At 33.4% G+C, this 15408-nt stretch overlaps 1 protein-coding gene across 1 annotated transcript in view; it reads left to right on the forward strand.

Annotated features, from left to right (window-relative positions):
- Positions 1 to 15408, forward strand: part of LOC120421569 (uncharacterized) — a 37071-nt gene that overhangs the window by 7277 nt on the left and 14386 nt on the right. The gene's annotated exons all lie outside the window — the stretch shown is intronic.

Raw genomic sequence — 15408 nt, forward strand, 5'->3', positions numbered from 1 at the left:
TTGGTGCAAAAGCTCTGGTGCTCCGTTAAAGTGATTTGGAAATTTTTAATCCAAGATGGCGGCAAAAATGGCCTTGATGAAGCATTGAGAAAATGCGTTTCATCAGATAATCAACCACTCAAATTTGACTAAAATGTGGTCATATAACTGGAATTTGATGTTACAAGCGAGAAAATCCTTTTTTTTTCTGTAACTCGATTGTTCGAAGTTCCTAAAAAAAATGGATAGTCGAACTTCGGAAAAACGAAACATCGGATAGTCAAATCTGGACTGTATTCATTTTACAAAGTTTATCCTTTGGTATCAGAAACATCCTAAAGCATTTCAGTTTCATGATTTATGATTTCTTTGCATATAAGATTTAATTATTTCTAAAATTTTAATAAACGATTTCAAATAGTATTTTTAATCTGGGCACATTAAGAGTAAAATTGTTTGCGGATTTCAACCAAATCACAAAATTTCAAGACTTGCAACCATGACCCGATTTAATTCAACGATACATTTCAAGCTCTACAAACTGTATCACTTTGAAACGAGCAACTGCAACCCATCGATAAAACCGGACTCCACGCAGAACCAAGAAACCCACAAATCTCGTCCGCAAATACCCGGGCCCGGTAATCGGTCAATCGGCATATGCAAACATCAAAGCCCGGGCCTAATGAGTCATTCAAAGTTTATCTTGTTGACGCCATGCATTGTTCCTCCAATCTGAACGTGTGTGTGTGTGTGTGACTATGTGTGAGTGTTGGAATGGTCGAACCCACTTTCAATCAAGTCCTTGCTTGATCCGAGCAAGAGGAAGAAGAAGAAGCCTTTCAGCACTTTGTCCCCGGGACACGGACATGGAATGTGTGAAAATCTAATAATCTGGAACATTTTCTCTCAATTCCACATAATTATTCCGTTTCTGCCAGATTCTTAAGGTGCCTCCTGGCCGGTTTGGTCTTCTTCGGAGGTATAGATTGGTTGTGCACAATTTGCATCGTGATTGTGTGTGTGTGTCACAACGACCAGTTTCCTTTGGCATTAATGCCAACGTTCCATCTTCTTCCGGTTTGATTATGTGAGGTTCAGCGTGGCACAGAAAGGATAGACTTCCAGCAAGTTCAAGCGGTTCCAGCAATGGCATTGTTAGTGTATTGCGAGGGGAAAACGCTTGATAATAGTGAGCTCGTTTGCAATTGTGGGTGCGAGCAGAACGACGACGACCGACTCCTTGCCACTCAAGTAGCATTAGATTTATCACAAATAATGCAGACACACACAATCACACACACCAGGGTTGGGTGAGTGTGTGTGTGTGTATTTTGCCGAGTTCGAGATGAAGACTTACAGAATAAACAATGCTCTGGAATTGTTCCAGTACTTGAAGCATAGCATGTTGGTTACTTGACTTTGGGAAATTTAATCAGCTTGAGGAAACTTGCATAGTGTAGCCTCAAGGTGAAAATGTTATCTTGGGAACCGAGCATGGACAAGATCATGGAAAACCTTTTTTTTCAAAATTTGTTTTTCTGAGGTGAGATTTTTGTCAAATAGAGATATCAAATCTTAAAAAAATCTGGCTACATATTTTTTTCCGATAATTCCTCAGAAGCGTCCCAAAATGAACTCGAGCTGACCTTCTGTGGCCACCACCCTTCGTTGTCAGAACCATTTCCAAGGCTTGATTTCAACCTCGGAGATTTGCTCCACTCTCTCGCCATATTCCAGCGATGGAAATTTGAATCTTTTTCCCATCTCGGGGGATCATCGCTGGCGTGCCTCAGCTCACCGGCATTTTTCCTACCCTTTCAACCCCACTGGATAAGGTGAACCAGCCAGCAGCAGCAGCAGCTGGGGGAGGGAAGCTAGACGGCTTACTCATATAATCCGAGCCAAACCGAGCCGAATGCTGTTATTTGTGAAAACCTCATCCCCCCGAAGCGCGCTTGGAGTTGCTCTTGGTACAATACACTGTGAAAAAAGATTTTCAAATTAAATACTCTTATTAAAATTAAAGTTTTGTTTTCAAAACTGCCAATAGTAACTAATTTTAAATTTTACAATCGACAGCTATACTGTAATTCTCTAGATTTATATTTTAAAATCATGTACTAGGATAGGTGTACTGTTCAATCCATTACGTCAAATAAACCATTGGTAAAGGAGGTATAAGACTATGACAAACACACAAACTCGCAATTTTTCTTATTTCTAGATTAAATTTTCAAAACAACCTATCCCTCATGGGTTTCCTATGCAGATAGGACCTTTTGAAAATTTAATCGTGATTTAACAATTTGCCAAACAAACAAAGCAGGCAAACTGTCAAAAAAGTGCAATTTTTTTTTTGTTTGCTTAGCACGGTCTAATACCTCTTTAAGGTTAATTTGAATGATTCATTCAAAAAATCAAAATAAAGTACTTGTTTAACATGGTTCAATAACTTTTTAGAAAATGTATTTAAATTTTAGGTAACGTTAGTAAAAAGTTCCAAATTTTACCAGAATTCATTAGAATTAGATTTGTTCAAACTTACAGTGGACTCTCTCACTGTCGATCTTCTCGATATCAATATTGCTCCAGCTGTCAATTAATTTTTCAGTCCCTTCATATAGATTGCTTTGATTTTTCGTTCTATAATTTAATAACTCCCGCTCTAGACGGTTCCTTCAATATCGACAACGAGAGAGTCAACTGTATACCAAAACCAGTTTTGTAGCGCGAATAAAAAAAAAATCCAAATTTTATATAAAACTTGTTCTACTGAAAAATGCCTCTAAATCTAGAAATATTTTTAAATTCTTGTAACTTTTCAACTGATTTACCTAAAATTGTCCAAAGAATCCGATAATGCAGTCCGTTTTCCGATTCTTACTCATTTTCAATTAGATAAATGTGACACTTTGAGAAAATATAATAATAATATTAAACAATGATTTCTTAATTAGAGCAAACTAACTTTAAAAACTTTTCAAAATTTGTTTTAAACATCTTCTTGAGGAATTTGAACAGTTCTCTACCAAGGTTAGTATGGTTCCATACGATTCCGTTTGTATTTAATTCATATTTTTGATTTCGCAAAAAACATCATAAGCATATCAATGTCACCACGGCTATCAGTATCATCCCATTTAACGACAAAGCTAATCAAAGCTATGAAATAATAAAATTCTACTGCCTACAATGTGAAAAACATTTGAAAATAACAAATGGTGAATTGAATAATAATATTAACAAAAAAACAATAAGATGACACTATAAAATAAAGCCGTTGCTAATATTTTTAAAAGTTTATGTCGACTGGCTTCGTCTGTGTCAGATTAGATTATAGAGCAATTCCAGCTCAAATCAGGATTTTTTCTTGTACTTTGGAACCCGACCCTCTCCGATTTCAATGAAACTTTTTAGACATGTTATCCTAGGCCTATATAAGCCATTTTTGTGTATATGGAGCCAGTTGCACTCGATAATGACATTTGAGAAGGGCGTAAGTTATTTAAATATTTTTGTATTTCGTAATTTAAATATTGCTGCATCTCGAAGCTGTTGCATCGTATCAAAAAGTAGTCAAAGACAAACTTGTAGGTAATTGGACGGGCTTTCTGTTAAAAATACACTGAAAGAAAAATACACGCCACTTCTATGAGAATTTTCATTTTTTATGTTTAAAAGTTAAATTTAAAGGTGATGTCACGATTTTTTTTTGCGTTCAAAATTTTTGAGGAAATAGCCTAAGATATATCAAAAAGACTGACGAAAAATGCAGGATGGTATGTCTCTCCTAAAAAAATACAAAAATCATTTACTAAAACTGATTTTTTGAAAAGTGGTCTAAACGCCGAAATTCCCAAAAACCGATAGTGGAAATCGATTCCCCAGACAATTTTACATAAAAGTCTCCATATTGACCATTGTCCTATGTCCAATCCTTGTGAAGATACAGCGGTTTTAAAAATAAAAATGTTGAAAAATAGGTTTTTTGGTGGTTTTTGGCAATTTCTATATGACAGACTTGATTTTTCAGTCTCGTAAATATTTTTAACGGAAAGCTCGTCCAATTTCCCAAAAATTTGCCTTTGACAGCTTTCCAATTTGACTCGTTTTAATATTTACTATCCCGGTTTCCACCACACTGAAAAAAATATACTCTTTTCAGTTATGAGCAAAGTAATTAAGCTTATATCTGTAAGCCCATACATTCAATTCAAATGCTGTCAAAGGTAAACTTATGGGAAATTGGACGAGCTTTCCGGTAAAAATATTTACGAGACTGAAAAATCAAGTCTGTCATATAGAAATTGCCAAAAAACAACAAAAAAACTATTTTTTCAACATTTTTATTTTTAAAACCGCTGTATCTTCACAAGGATTGGACATAAAACAATGGTCAATATGGAGACTTTTATGTAAAATTGTCTGGGGAATCGATTCCCACTATCGGTTTTTGGGAATTTTGACGTTTAGACCACTTTTCTAAAAAACAGTTTTAGTAAATGATTTTTGTATTTTTTTAGGAGAGACATACCATCCTGCATTTTTCGTCAGTCTTTTTGATACATCTTGGACTATTTCCTCAAAAATTTTGAACGAAAAAAACCGTGACATCATCTTTAAATTTAACTTTTAAACATAACAAATGAAAATTCTCAAAGAAGTGGCGTGTATTTTTCTTTCAGTGTATTTTTAACAGAGAGCCCGTCCAATTTCCTACAAGTTTGTCTTTGACCACTTTTTGATACGATGCAACGGCTTCGAGATACAGCAATATTTAAATTACGAAATACAAAAATATTTAAAAAAAAAACTTACGCCCTTCTCAAATGTTATTATCGATTGCAACTGGCTCCATATACACAAAAATTGCTTATAAAGGCCTAGGATAACATGTCTAAAAAGTTTCATTGAAATAGGAGAGGGTCGGGTACAAAAGTATCAGAAAAATTCTTGATTTGAGCTGGAATTGCTCTATATTAGTAATATTAGCTCAATTTAGACCGAAAAAAGAAATAAAAAGAAAAGTGATGAATTTATAAATTTTAAATGGAAAATTGCAAATTTTTTTCTGGCATAAAAAATTGAATCATTCTCAGATGAAATATTTCTGTGATTGTTTTTACTGTGTGAAAAATCATTTTTGTTTTGAGATAAAGTGATTTTCCTTCAGAGAAAATCTATCATTACTCTAAAATATTCTGAATTTAGTTAGATTTAACGATTTTTTGCACCAAAATGAATCATTATATGCCACTTGTACCCTTCTTGATGACCCTGAAAGAATTTTTGATCTAAACTAAATTTGTCTCAAAAGTTATATAATTTTTAGAAGCAATCATTGACTTCCTGGAAGACAATCATTGAATGATGATGATTTTTATAACATTACTAGGAAGAGGAAAATCGTTACAAAAAAGTATCGACACGATTTCAACATTCCACACGAACAATACAATTCTCAACAACTTGTAGAAATAATTTTATGAAAATATTGTAAACGAAGCAAAATTCATATAATGTAACAAAAAAATCAAAACAATGTAGGTTTTCTTTACTCGTTTGACCAACTGAAATTTATCACAAATAAACTGCTTAATATTTTTTTACAGGAAAAAGACCTGAGAAAAAAGTATCAAAAAAGTTATAACCAACCCGAGCAGGGGTAAATAACACGGGAATACCAAATTTTGGTATTACTTGAGCAAATAACAGCGACCAAAATGTGCCCTTGGTTGCCCAGTAATAGATGGTAAAATACCATGAAATCATACCAAAGTCTTGTATGTGGAAGGGCACAACAATACCAAACCATGTTATTCCAAGGGTAAAATAATACCTCAAAATAGAACCATTTCAATACCAAGTTGAGGTCTTCTGGATTTTTGAACATTGCTTGAATACCAAAACTTGGTATTGCCATGGTTTTAATTTTAGGTATTCCCGCGCCCTTGGAAAATCATATTTTGGTATTCCTGTGGTCTTCCAAATACATGATTTTGGTATGATTTGATGGTATTTTACCATCTATTACTGGGCAACCAAGATCACATTTTGGTCGCTGATATTTGCACAAGTAATACCAAAATTTGGTATTTTCATACCATTTTTAGTGCAGCAGTTGCAGTTAGTGAAAAAACGGAAATGATCCCTATGCAACAGCCAAATCTACTCACCTGATGATTCCATGTTGTTCTTAGTGATATTCTTGACCACACCGAATGCATTTGTCATTGATGAACGGCCTGTGCATGAAGTTCTTGAAGATTCTGAAAAATAACAAGATTGAAAAATAAGTGTTATTAAAATAAAACTGGATTGAAATTCACCAAAATTCAATAATCTTTCGATTGACTCGTTTTTCAAAGTATTTGTTTTTTTTTCAAGTCATTTTAGCGCAAAATTTATTATCTTGTCCAAATTGGTAAAAAAAAATCCCATAGTTTCAGAGAAAATTGATGAAACCTTTCAAGAACAAAATAATACCAAAATGTGCCATCCTGACTTAGAAAATTTTCCACAATTTCAAGTCATTTCTGTAGGGGGTGTATCAAAAATGTTTAAAATCAAGTTTGAAATTTCCGGTTTTCAATGAAAGCATTCGCTTTGAGACATCATTTTAGTGCAAAATTAATTATTTTGTCAAAATTGGTCAAAATTTTCCCATAGTTTCAGAGGAATTTGATAAAACACTGTAATACCAAAAGAATACCAATATGTGGTGTTCGACCATTGACAAATTCTGCAATTTTGCAATATCAAAACAATACCTTAAATTGGTATGATACCACATTTTGCTCTTGCATAATCCTTAAGACAAATTTTAAAGTGTCCAGGAATACCAAAATTTGGTATTGATACCAGAGAAAGGTATTATTACGCATTTCCCTTGTTATTTACCCATGCTCGGGAACACTAGATATTTAAAAATAAATTACAAGTTAATCTTATTTGACAAAAGTTGGTAAAAATTGACTATCGACCCCCTTAAAGAAAAAAAATGCAAATATTTTCACTGTGTCACCTTTGAAATCCCAGAACAACCAGTCTGAAACCAGCAGCAGTTGAGGAGGATAATGCTCCTGCTTCCTCTGTTTCTGCTGCTGCTGCTGATGATGATGAGATAAAGTCTGTGCCACAGACACACAGCAACGAACCTCGATGCCACGGTCGGTTGATGCCTGATGGTGAGTTGCCTTCCGGGTTGGACACGAACAACGCTTTTCCGGAAGATGCGAGAACCTGACGCAAAAAAAAGCTCTACACGTGCGAAGGGGAGGAGGTGGGGTTTGGAATATGATATGTATGCAGAAGTTTGCAAAACCTCGCCCAAAGCACATATCCCAGAGGCAGCATGTCAGATTATGTTGTTCCACTTATTGTTTTCGTATTATAATCATATGTGGATGAGAGTGTGTGCTGTTGCTGTGTTATTGGAGCGATTTCCCGATAAAGTTGTGGCAAATGTATCTCTCTGCATGCAAAATGCTACACCGGCATCGGTAACGGGAGGATCACAATAAAATTGTGCACGTGTAGGATTGGAGTTTGTTTAAAATAATACTTTAGAATGGAATGAAAAACCTTGGTAATTTTGATATTGATATTCCAAAAACATATTCCAGTTCAATTATTTACTTTTTTCTACTTCTTGAGGATTTTTTCATCGATTTTCTAAAGTTGATTTAATTTGTATAATTCCGTTGCAAATATGTTTTTCAAAAAAAAAATATTTCATTAATTTGAGCATGATGATTTACCGAAGTCTGAGCTGTAATTTGAAATAACCCGACTTTAATTGATTGAAAGCTTCGTTGAAAGCACTACACTAATAAGCTTTTAACCAGCCACGATCGAAACTATCCGTCAGCTCTTCCATCCAAACCCTCCCGAAGCTCAGGAGTAGATGAACTATAACTCTCAGCAGACTAAAATTGGCGTCCCTGAACGTAATATGACAGGTACCAAGTTTTGCTGCCAATAAAGTAAATGCGATTAACTTTTCATCAAGCCGGGCAAAAGTCGACACTCTCGGTGTTTGCAAAAAAGATGAAGCTAGAGAAAAAGGGTTGCAACCCACCCTCCGCCCCAACCCCACCACAAATCGGCGCCATTGCGAGCAAATTTTCCAAAGAGGAAATTGGAGTGGGAATATGTGTGTGTGTGTTTGGTGGGTGTGACTAGGTTAGTTAGTGCACGACCTGGGAAAAACAGCGCGCGCTCGAGCAGCACTGTGAAGTTTAAAATGCTATTAAAAATTTAATGTCACTCAGCAGCAGCGAGCTTTCGCGATGTGCACTTGAAAGTTGGCTGGCTTAGTATATATAGTAGGAGAGGTGGTGCTGCTGCCCGGGCAGCAGACGAGAATAAATTAACGGCGATGGGTTGCCACATAAAATCAATCAATTCCACTAATGAGCAGCGATAACTCGCCGGGTAAAGTTTTAAAAGTAATTTAAAATTGGCGAAGGGTAAAGGGCTTTTGGCGCGGAATGTGAACAGTTTCCATTAAAATTGTGCTGGCTTAATGCATGTGAATTAAGAATGGCGGAAAATTTCCCGCGAAACTGCAATTAAATTTGTGGAATTTTTCCTGGTTAATAATGTAGGTGGAAATTTGAAATGTCAAATGGTGTTGGCAGCTTGTTAAAACAATCCGAACTCCCACAATCAAAAAAAAAAAAACTCCCACAACCAGACTTCACCATCAAAACCCAGTATAACTTTCGCAAAATGAAAATTCAAGTGGGAAGATTAGCCCTTCTCGGAACTAGAATGCCCCGGGGTCATCCATTTGGTGTAATACAAATCGCTCGTTTTCGAAAAGATTAACCCCCGCCCCCACCGGTTTCCCCAAGTTCTTGTTTACAACGCTCAACTCGATGAAGATAAATAATCCGTCAGAAAGTCAAACGACGACCAAACTGCTGCCGCCGATTTGTTACACAATAAAGAGACGTTGGGAAGTATTGTTTCAACCGCTCAGAACGCGTTGGGTGGAATTGGTGGGACGATGATGGCTATAGGAGGAAAATTTCTTCACTGAAATGGGTTTTCGGTTTTATGTGGGTTGTGGGTTCTGTTGCATTGCATTGCGTGAAGTTATCAGTGTTTAAATGTCATGGATGTTTCCATAAGGTTTTTGATTTTCTGAATGATTCTAAAAGATATCGAGTCTGAAAGAGAAACAGGAATAGTTATTCTTAAATGTGTGTTTTTTAATATTGCTGAATACATCTTAGAGGGCATGGATCTTTTGAGCTCGATTGAGTTGGATGTTGGCAAGTTTTAAAATTTATAAAATCGTATCTTGGATGGTTTTTTTGTAAGGATAAGGTTTTATTTGATGGTATGATTATAGAGTTGTTTGTGATTATATGTAAGTTTTGATTATGATTTAGTGATAATAATGCATTTTAAATATTGTTTTAATTATACTGTTTCTTGTAAGAATCTTTACTGAAGTTAAGAACCAAGCGTTTTTACTATTTTTGATGAATCTTAATTAGCTTTTTTTGTGTTTCTTTATAGAGCTCTTCTTATTCGTAGGATTTAATTGTTATAGATCATTTATTGTTTATATAAAAAAAAACCCCTCGTTGAATAAGACAAATCTTGTATGTGTACAAAGGAAGAGGAAAAATCGTTTCCCCCAAACAAAGAAAAAACAATCAACCCCATAGTAGTAAACATTTATTGGTGAAAATATTGTAAACCAAGGCGAAATTTTATATCCAGTGCACCTCGTTTAAACCCTCTACAACCTAACCTCGCCTTAAAACGGGCTTCGATCTAAAAAAATCGCCAAAAAACAATTTTCCAACCGATTTTTTGATCTTTAAAAAGCATTGGAAAGAAGAACTCTTAAACTTTTAGAAAATTTCAGGGTTGGAAGTTTGACTTGTTTTATGTGACTTTGCCAATGTTTTTAAAAATGTCATTTTTTAACGGGTCAACATTGGCTGTGTTTTTTACTAACATTTCCTATATATCCAATAAAAAGAAGTATGCAGTAATTTTTGTAGTATCCCAAACTATGGTTCTACGCATTTTTTTGCAATTTAAATGATGATGGTGCCATTATATAGCAGAAAATATGAAAAACATGCAAAAAATTGAAAAAGTGACTGTAAAAACGTAAAAAAATTAGATAGGCAAAATGTAATTATATAAGGTGGTAGAATAGACCGAATACTACCAAAAACAAACATAAACTAAACAAGATAAATGCAAATTAAAATACTAAAAATAAAACAAGAGAAGTAAAGTTTTTCGTAGAACAAAAGTTGCTCAAAATGACCTCCTGAACACGGGAAAAATAAATATTTTCGAAAAAAAATTGGGCAGTAGAGGGTTAACTGTGGCAATGATGGTAATCGTCTTCTTGAGAATCTGTCAAAATACATCGATCATCACTCTTTTCAATCACTTGATTGCATAAGAGCAGTTCTCGAAAATTTAGCAAAAGAATCCTGATTTTATTATTGGATTTTTTTATTCGAGTGAAACTTTAAATATTTTGCAACATTGTTTCCTCATAGAAATCTTCATAAAAATTTGGAGGCTGTCTTCGAAAAAGGCTATGAAAACATTCGAAAATCTGAATCTCGAGAAGAGAAATTTGGATCGATTTGATATCTTCGGTAGAGTTGTAGATTATTTTAAGGACCATTAAAAAAAATAGTAATACTTTATTCAAACTTAAATATTTTTTATCACAAAAACTCGATTTTGACAAACTCTACCCTCTGTTTAGTAAACACTACGTACCAACTTTTGAGCTATAGGACGTTTTGTGTTTGGCCAAGTTGTGTTTTTTTTGAAAAAAAGTGATTTATTGGAATATATCGAAAATGCACACAAAAAAAAATCAAATTTAGTGTACATCCTTGTCTATCTACGAAAACAAAAAACAAATTCGAATAGCAGAGAAAATTCTGTACAATTTGCAATTTCTCCACAAACTTTAACCCTCTAACGCCCAGAGCTTTCCACCGGTTTTAAAAATAGTAAATGTGTAAATTTTGGTCGAATATCTCTGGAATAGCTTTAAGCTTTAATTTGGTCCACAAACATTAAATCCATGCAAAATTTAAAAATTTGGAGTGGTGCACCTGTGCTCCATCTTTCTGATAAGGAACTTTTTTTCATTACCTACAACAACTAAACAGCCGCTCCAATCTAGTCCGTCCCATATGTATTTTGGGCAAAAATGAGATAAACCTCACAAAAGTCTTGTTTTTTCATGATATTTAAACCTATTGAATAAACAAGTAATGTTTGTTCTAAAAATTCCAAAATAAATATGACTTTCGTGCTGTCCCATATGCAAAATAAAGGCAAGTCAGTTCCCCATATAGAAATGTCTCGCAAAACGTTTGAGTGGATGCAGTATTGTTTAAATGTTACAGAGTATGTCTTTATGAATACGTAAACCTGGGAAATATCATTATCTTTTCATTTCTGAAGAAATATTTGAATATCACAGAAAAAAAAAGTTGAATTTAAGAATGTTGAAAATTTGGTAGGTTGAATAATACCTCTATTTTTGAGTAATATTACATAAAAAATGTGTAAAAATGTGAACCTGATGAATAATCATCAAAAACTGATGAAAATTCATCATTTTCTGGGGTAAAATTAATCATTTTTTTGGCCACAAAATCTGTCACCATTTCCTGATGAATATTACCATCATTTTTTTTTCTGTGTATTTAAAACGCAATAATCCATACCTTTTTCCTTTTATTTCTTTTTCAAGGGAAAACCACGGATATAAAAAAAATAAAGTGCACACCGTTATGCCTAATATCTACACAATACAATTGGTTCTATATTGTCTTGAATTAATAGCCTTGATCCTGGTCCTGGAAAAGATTCCACCTCCGAAAAGCGGATTTTTTTCAATTACTTTCTAGGGTTGAGTTAAGTTGAGATTTGCATTCATATGTCATTTGCCTCTGTATTATTTTATAAATTTCTGGTGTCGTTGCTGGTCATATTTTTGTATCTTGGAATTCTATAAAAATCTGAAATAAACAAATTTGTATCATTTGCTGACCTCTAATTACTTGGAAAACTACCAAAACAAACCTGGAAATGACAGTTGAACCAGGTTGAACCTCTGGTGTAAATGTTCAAGCCTACCTTGATACCATGACTGACCTGCCTTTATTTATGGACAAGTAAAGTCAAGTCGGTCTCTTGTTGAAAATTCCACAAATTTGCCTTATAATTGGTAGTTTTTGAAATCAAATTTATGACAGTGGTGTTTTTTAGACTGATATTGAAATAACTGTATAAAAAATTATATAGAAATTGTTGGTTTAGATTGAGAAAAATGGTGAAACTTTTTTTGGGCTTCTCACAGCGTTATCTCAGCACTCACTTTTTACATATGGGACGGACTAGATTAGAGCGGCAGTAAAATGTCTACAAAAACAAGATGTCATAGCAAATATTTATGTTAAATAAATAAAGTTGGTTGGCACTACCCTTTAATATAATTTTCTTACAATTTATTCATTGCTAAACCTTAAATTAAAACTAGTTAAACTTTTTTCAATAATTCTCTTATATTCCCATACAAGTCCACGAATAAATAAAATATCGAAAATAGATGTTATAACTAGTTAGTTTATTAATCGCATTACAATCAATCAACAAGTTTTTTTTTTTATTTTCATTTTCATGGCACTTTTCTATGGACAGCCCAAACATTTGTATGGAAACTTGTTTGAAGAACTAATGATAAAAATAGCATATATGGATATTAGTAATTGATGGACAAAGTTTCATATAAATTAAATAAAAACTATGAAAAGTCGATTTGCGAAATTTAACATTAAATGCATAAAGTTTTGAAGTTCAGTCTTTTGATTACAAAAATTGTAGGACCTACCCATAAAAGTACAGTATATCGCTTAAATTTTCGAGTTATCGTAGTTTCAGTTTAAACAAAAAACTGGATTTTTCCCGTTTTCGTCATTTTTCTGGTTATTGCGCGTAGCGCGTCGAATAAAAAGGTTTTTTTTTTCAAAAAAAACCTATCTCAGGACCGTATATGGATCGACATTTTTGATATTTCACTTTCTTATGTAAAATTTCCTGAGGAATCCGATAAAAATATTTTTAGACATAAAATTTTTGGTCCAGACACCGCCAAACGGCATTTTATTTGTTGATACGACTTTTTTTTAAATGTTTCTGAACTCTAATATATTTTTCCTTTAAAGCCCAAATGAAAGTTTTTTATTCATTTGCGTCCAACAAAACTAAAATCGGTTGAAGCGGCGCAATGTTATGATTTTATAAAAATAAAATTGAAAAATCGACGAAAATCGCATTTTTTGTTGATCACCCTAACATGACGTAGCACAGTGTTTCCCAACCTTTTGCGATCCATTCCCCCCTTGACTGATTTGCCAGAACTTCATTCCCCCCCCCCCCCCACCAACACTCCCTTATTTTAAATTTATTGGTATCAATGCACAAATATAATTATATTCTTTTAGGTTTGCAAATAGATAACAATTTTCATAACAAATTGAAGTGTAAAATACGCAATAAACTTTAGTAGGTATTTGAAAATGTTTTATTTTTATTTAAAATAAACTTACAGACAATTTGACAATTTCGCAGGTTTCAATTTGATTGATTGTTTGTTTATTTGATCATTTTTTCTTGAAGAAGAAAAGCCACTATTCTAGGCTTCTTATCGTTTAAATTACAATAAATAATTGTACAAATACAAAAAAAAATATTTGCGGCAGAAGGCAGATTACTCTAAAAAAAAAGTGAAGAATTCAAACAATCTTAAATAACATATGAAAAACTTTGTTACAATTTCCAATTATTTTTTAAAAAATTGTTCTTGTTAAAAAGTGTACAAAAATCTCAAGAAACCAGCAAAAAAATCTGTCACATAATTTTCTTGTGTCCAAAAAAAAACAAATGTCTGAGATATATTTAAAAAATCATTTTATTGTTTCAAGAAATGTCAAAATTAACAGATATTGAAACTTTAATAATTATTTTTTTTGGGAAAAAACTAATGTTGTTTTTACTTATCAAAGAAACTGAAAGTTGCAAAGAATGTGTCAGATAAAGAATTTGAATTTCTATTGAACCCTCATTCCCCCCCTAGAATGGCCAAATTCCCCCCCAGGGGGGAATTCCTCACCGGTTGAGAAACACTGTTCTAGCAGGATTCTAGCATAGTTTTTACAGAGCTGGATATTCTTACAGCATTCTAGCAGAAATGTTCCACCGTTCTAGCAGGATTTTGGCAGAATCAGCTCTACTAGAATATTTCGTGACTAAGTATTGGCTAAACAAAAAAAAAACACTAGTTTGATTATTTCGGCCAGGGAACCGCAGTCCAAATGTGAGCCCGCTCCGAGCACTTTTTGGTTTGTTCTCTTTTCTAATGGAACAGCTGCAACTGTAATAGATAAAAAGGTATTTTGTGATATAACGTCATGATTCGAAATCCGGACACTTAGTAGCATATCATTTTTGTTATAGCTGGCAAAAAATCATGTAAGTTGGAAATGTAGAGATATCATCAGGATGTAGTATAAACAGTCAGATTTAAGAAAAAGCATGCAAAATATGTCTTTTCTAACAAATTTTCAACAGAATTTTAAAATTAAAATGACTTGTTGTGCTTCGAATCCCGGACAATGATAAAAGCTAATTCGAATTCCGGACACTTAATTTTGCTTATGAACCGCACAAATTTGGATTGAAATGTTAGTGAATGGCAATAAGCTGTTAACATCAAAACAATTGATATTTTATATAAGAATTCGCTAGAATTTAAGGAAATCAAAACCATAAATTTCTGCTTTGCCTTCCCGGTGCATCGGACGCCTATGAAATATTTCAGTGAAATGTTTCACATTTTTGGTAAACTTATAATTTTATTTTATATAATTGTTTTGGCATTAACTACAGCGTTCAAACAAACTTTAAATGAAAGTTGATGTTAGAATTCATCAAATAACACAGTTTTGACATTCATAATGCGAACTTATATCCAAATAATTGATAAAACAAGATGAGGTGTCCGGGTTTCGAAGCGTCCGGGAATTCGAATCATGACGTTATACTTAACTTTTTTTTGTGAAAATAAAGCTTGAAATTTGATTTATTTTTTATTCTCAAGGGAAAAAACTTGAAATATAGCTTGTAATAATTTCGGTATTTGCTGATTTAGTGAAACACATTATTAAATGAATTAAATTTGAACGAAATATCGGTTTCAGTTTCAATTTGAAATGTTGAATAATGAATCCCATTTTGCTAACTTTTTCCATGATATTACTGCTTTCTAGAACAGCAAAACAATCTAACCAACCAGTAAGACTTTTCAATTTCTAATTGCCTTCCGGGTACTTTCTCAAAAGCGCTAATTAGTAACCG

The sequence above is a fragment of the Culex pipiens genome, chromosome 2 (genome assembly GCF_016801865.2).
Source record: "Culex pipiens pallens isolate TS chromosome 2, TS_CPP_V2, whole genome shotgun sequence".
Classification (NCBI taxonomy): domain Eukaryota; kingdom Metazoa; phylum Arthropoda; class Insecta; order Diptera; family Culicidae; genus Culex; species Culex pipiens.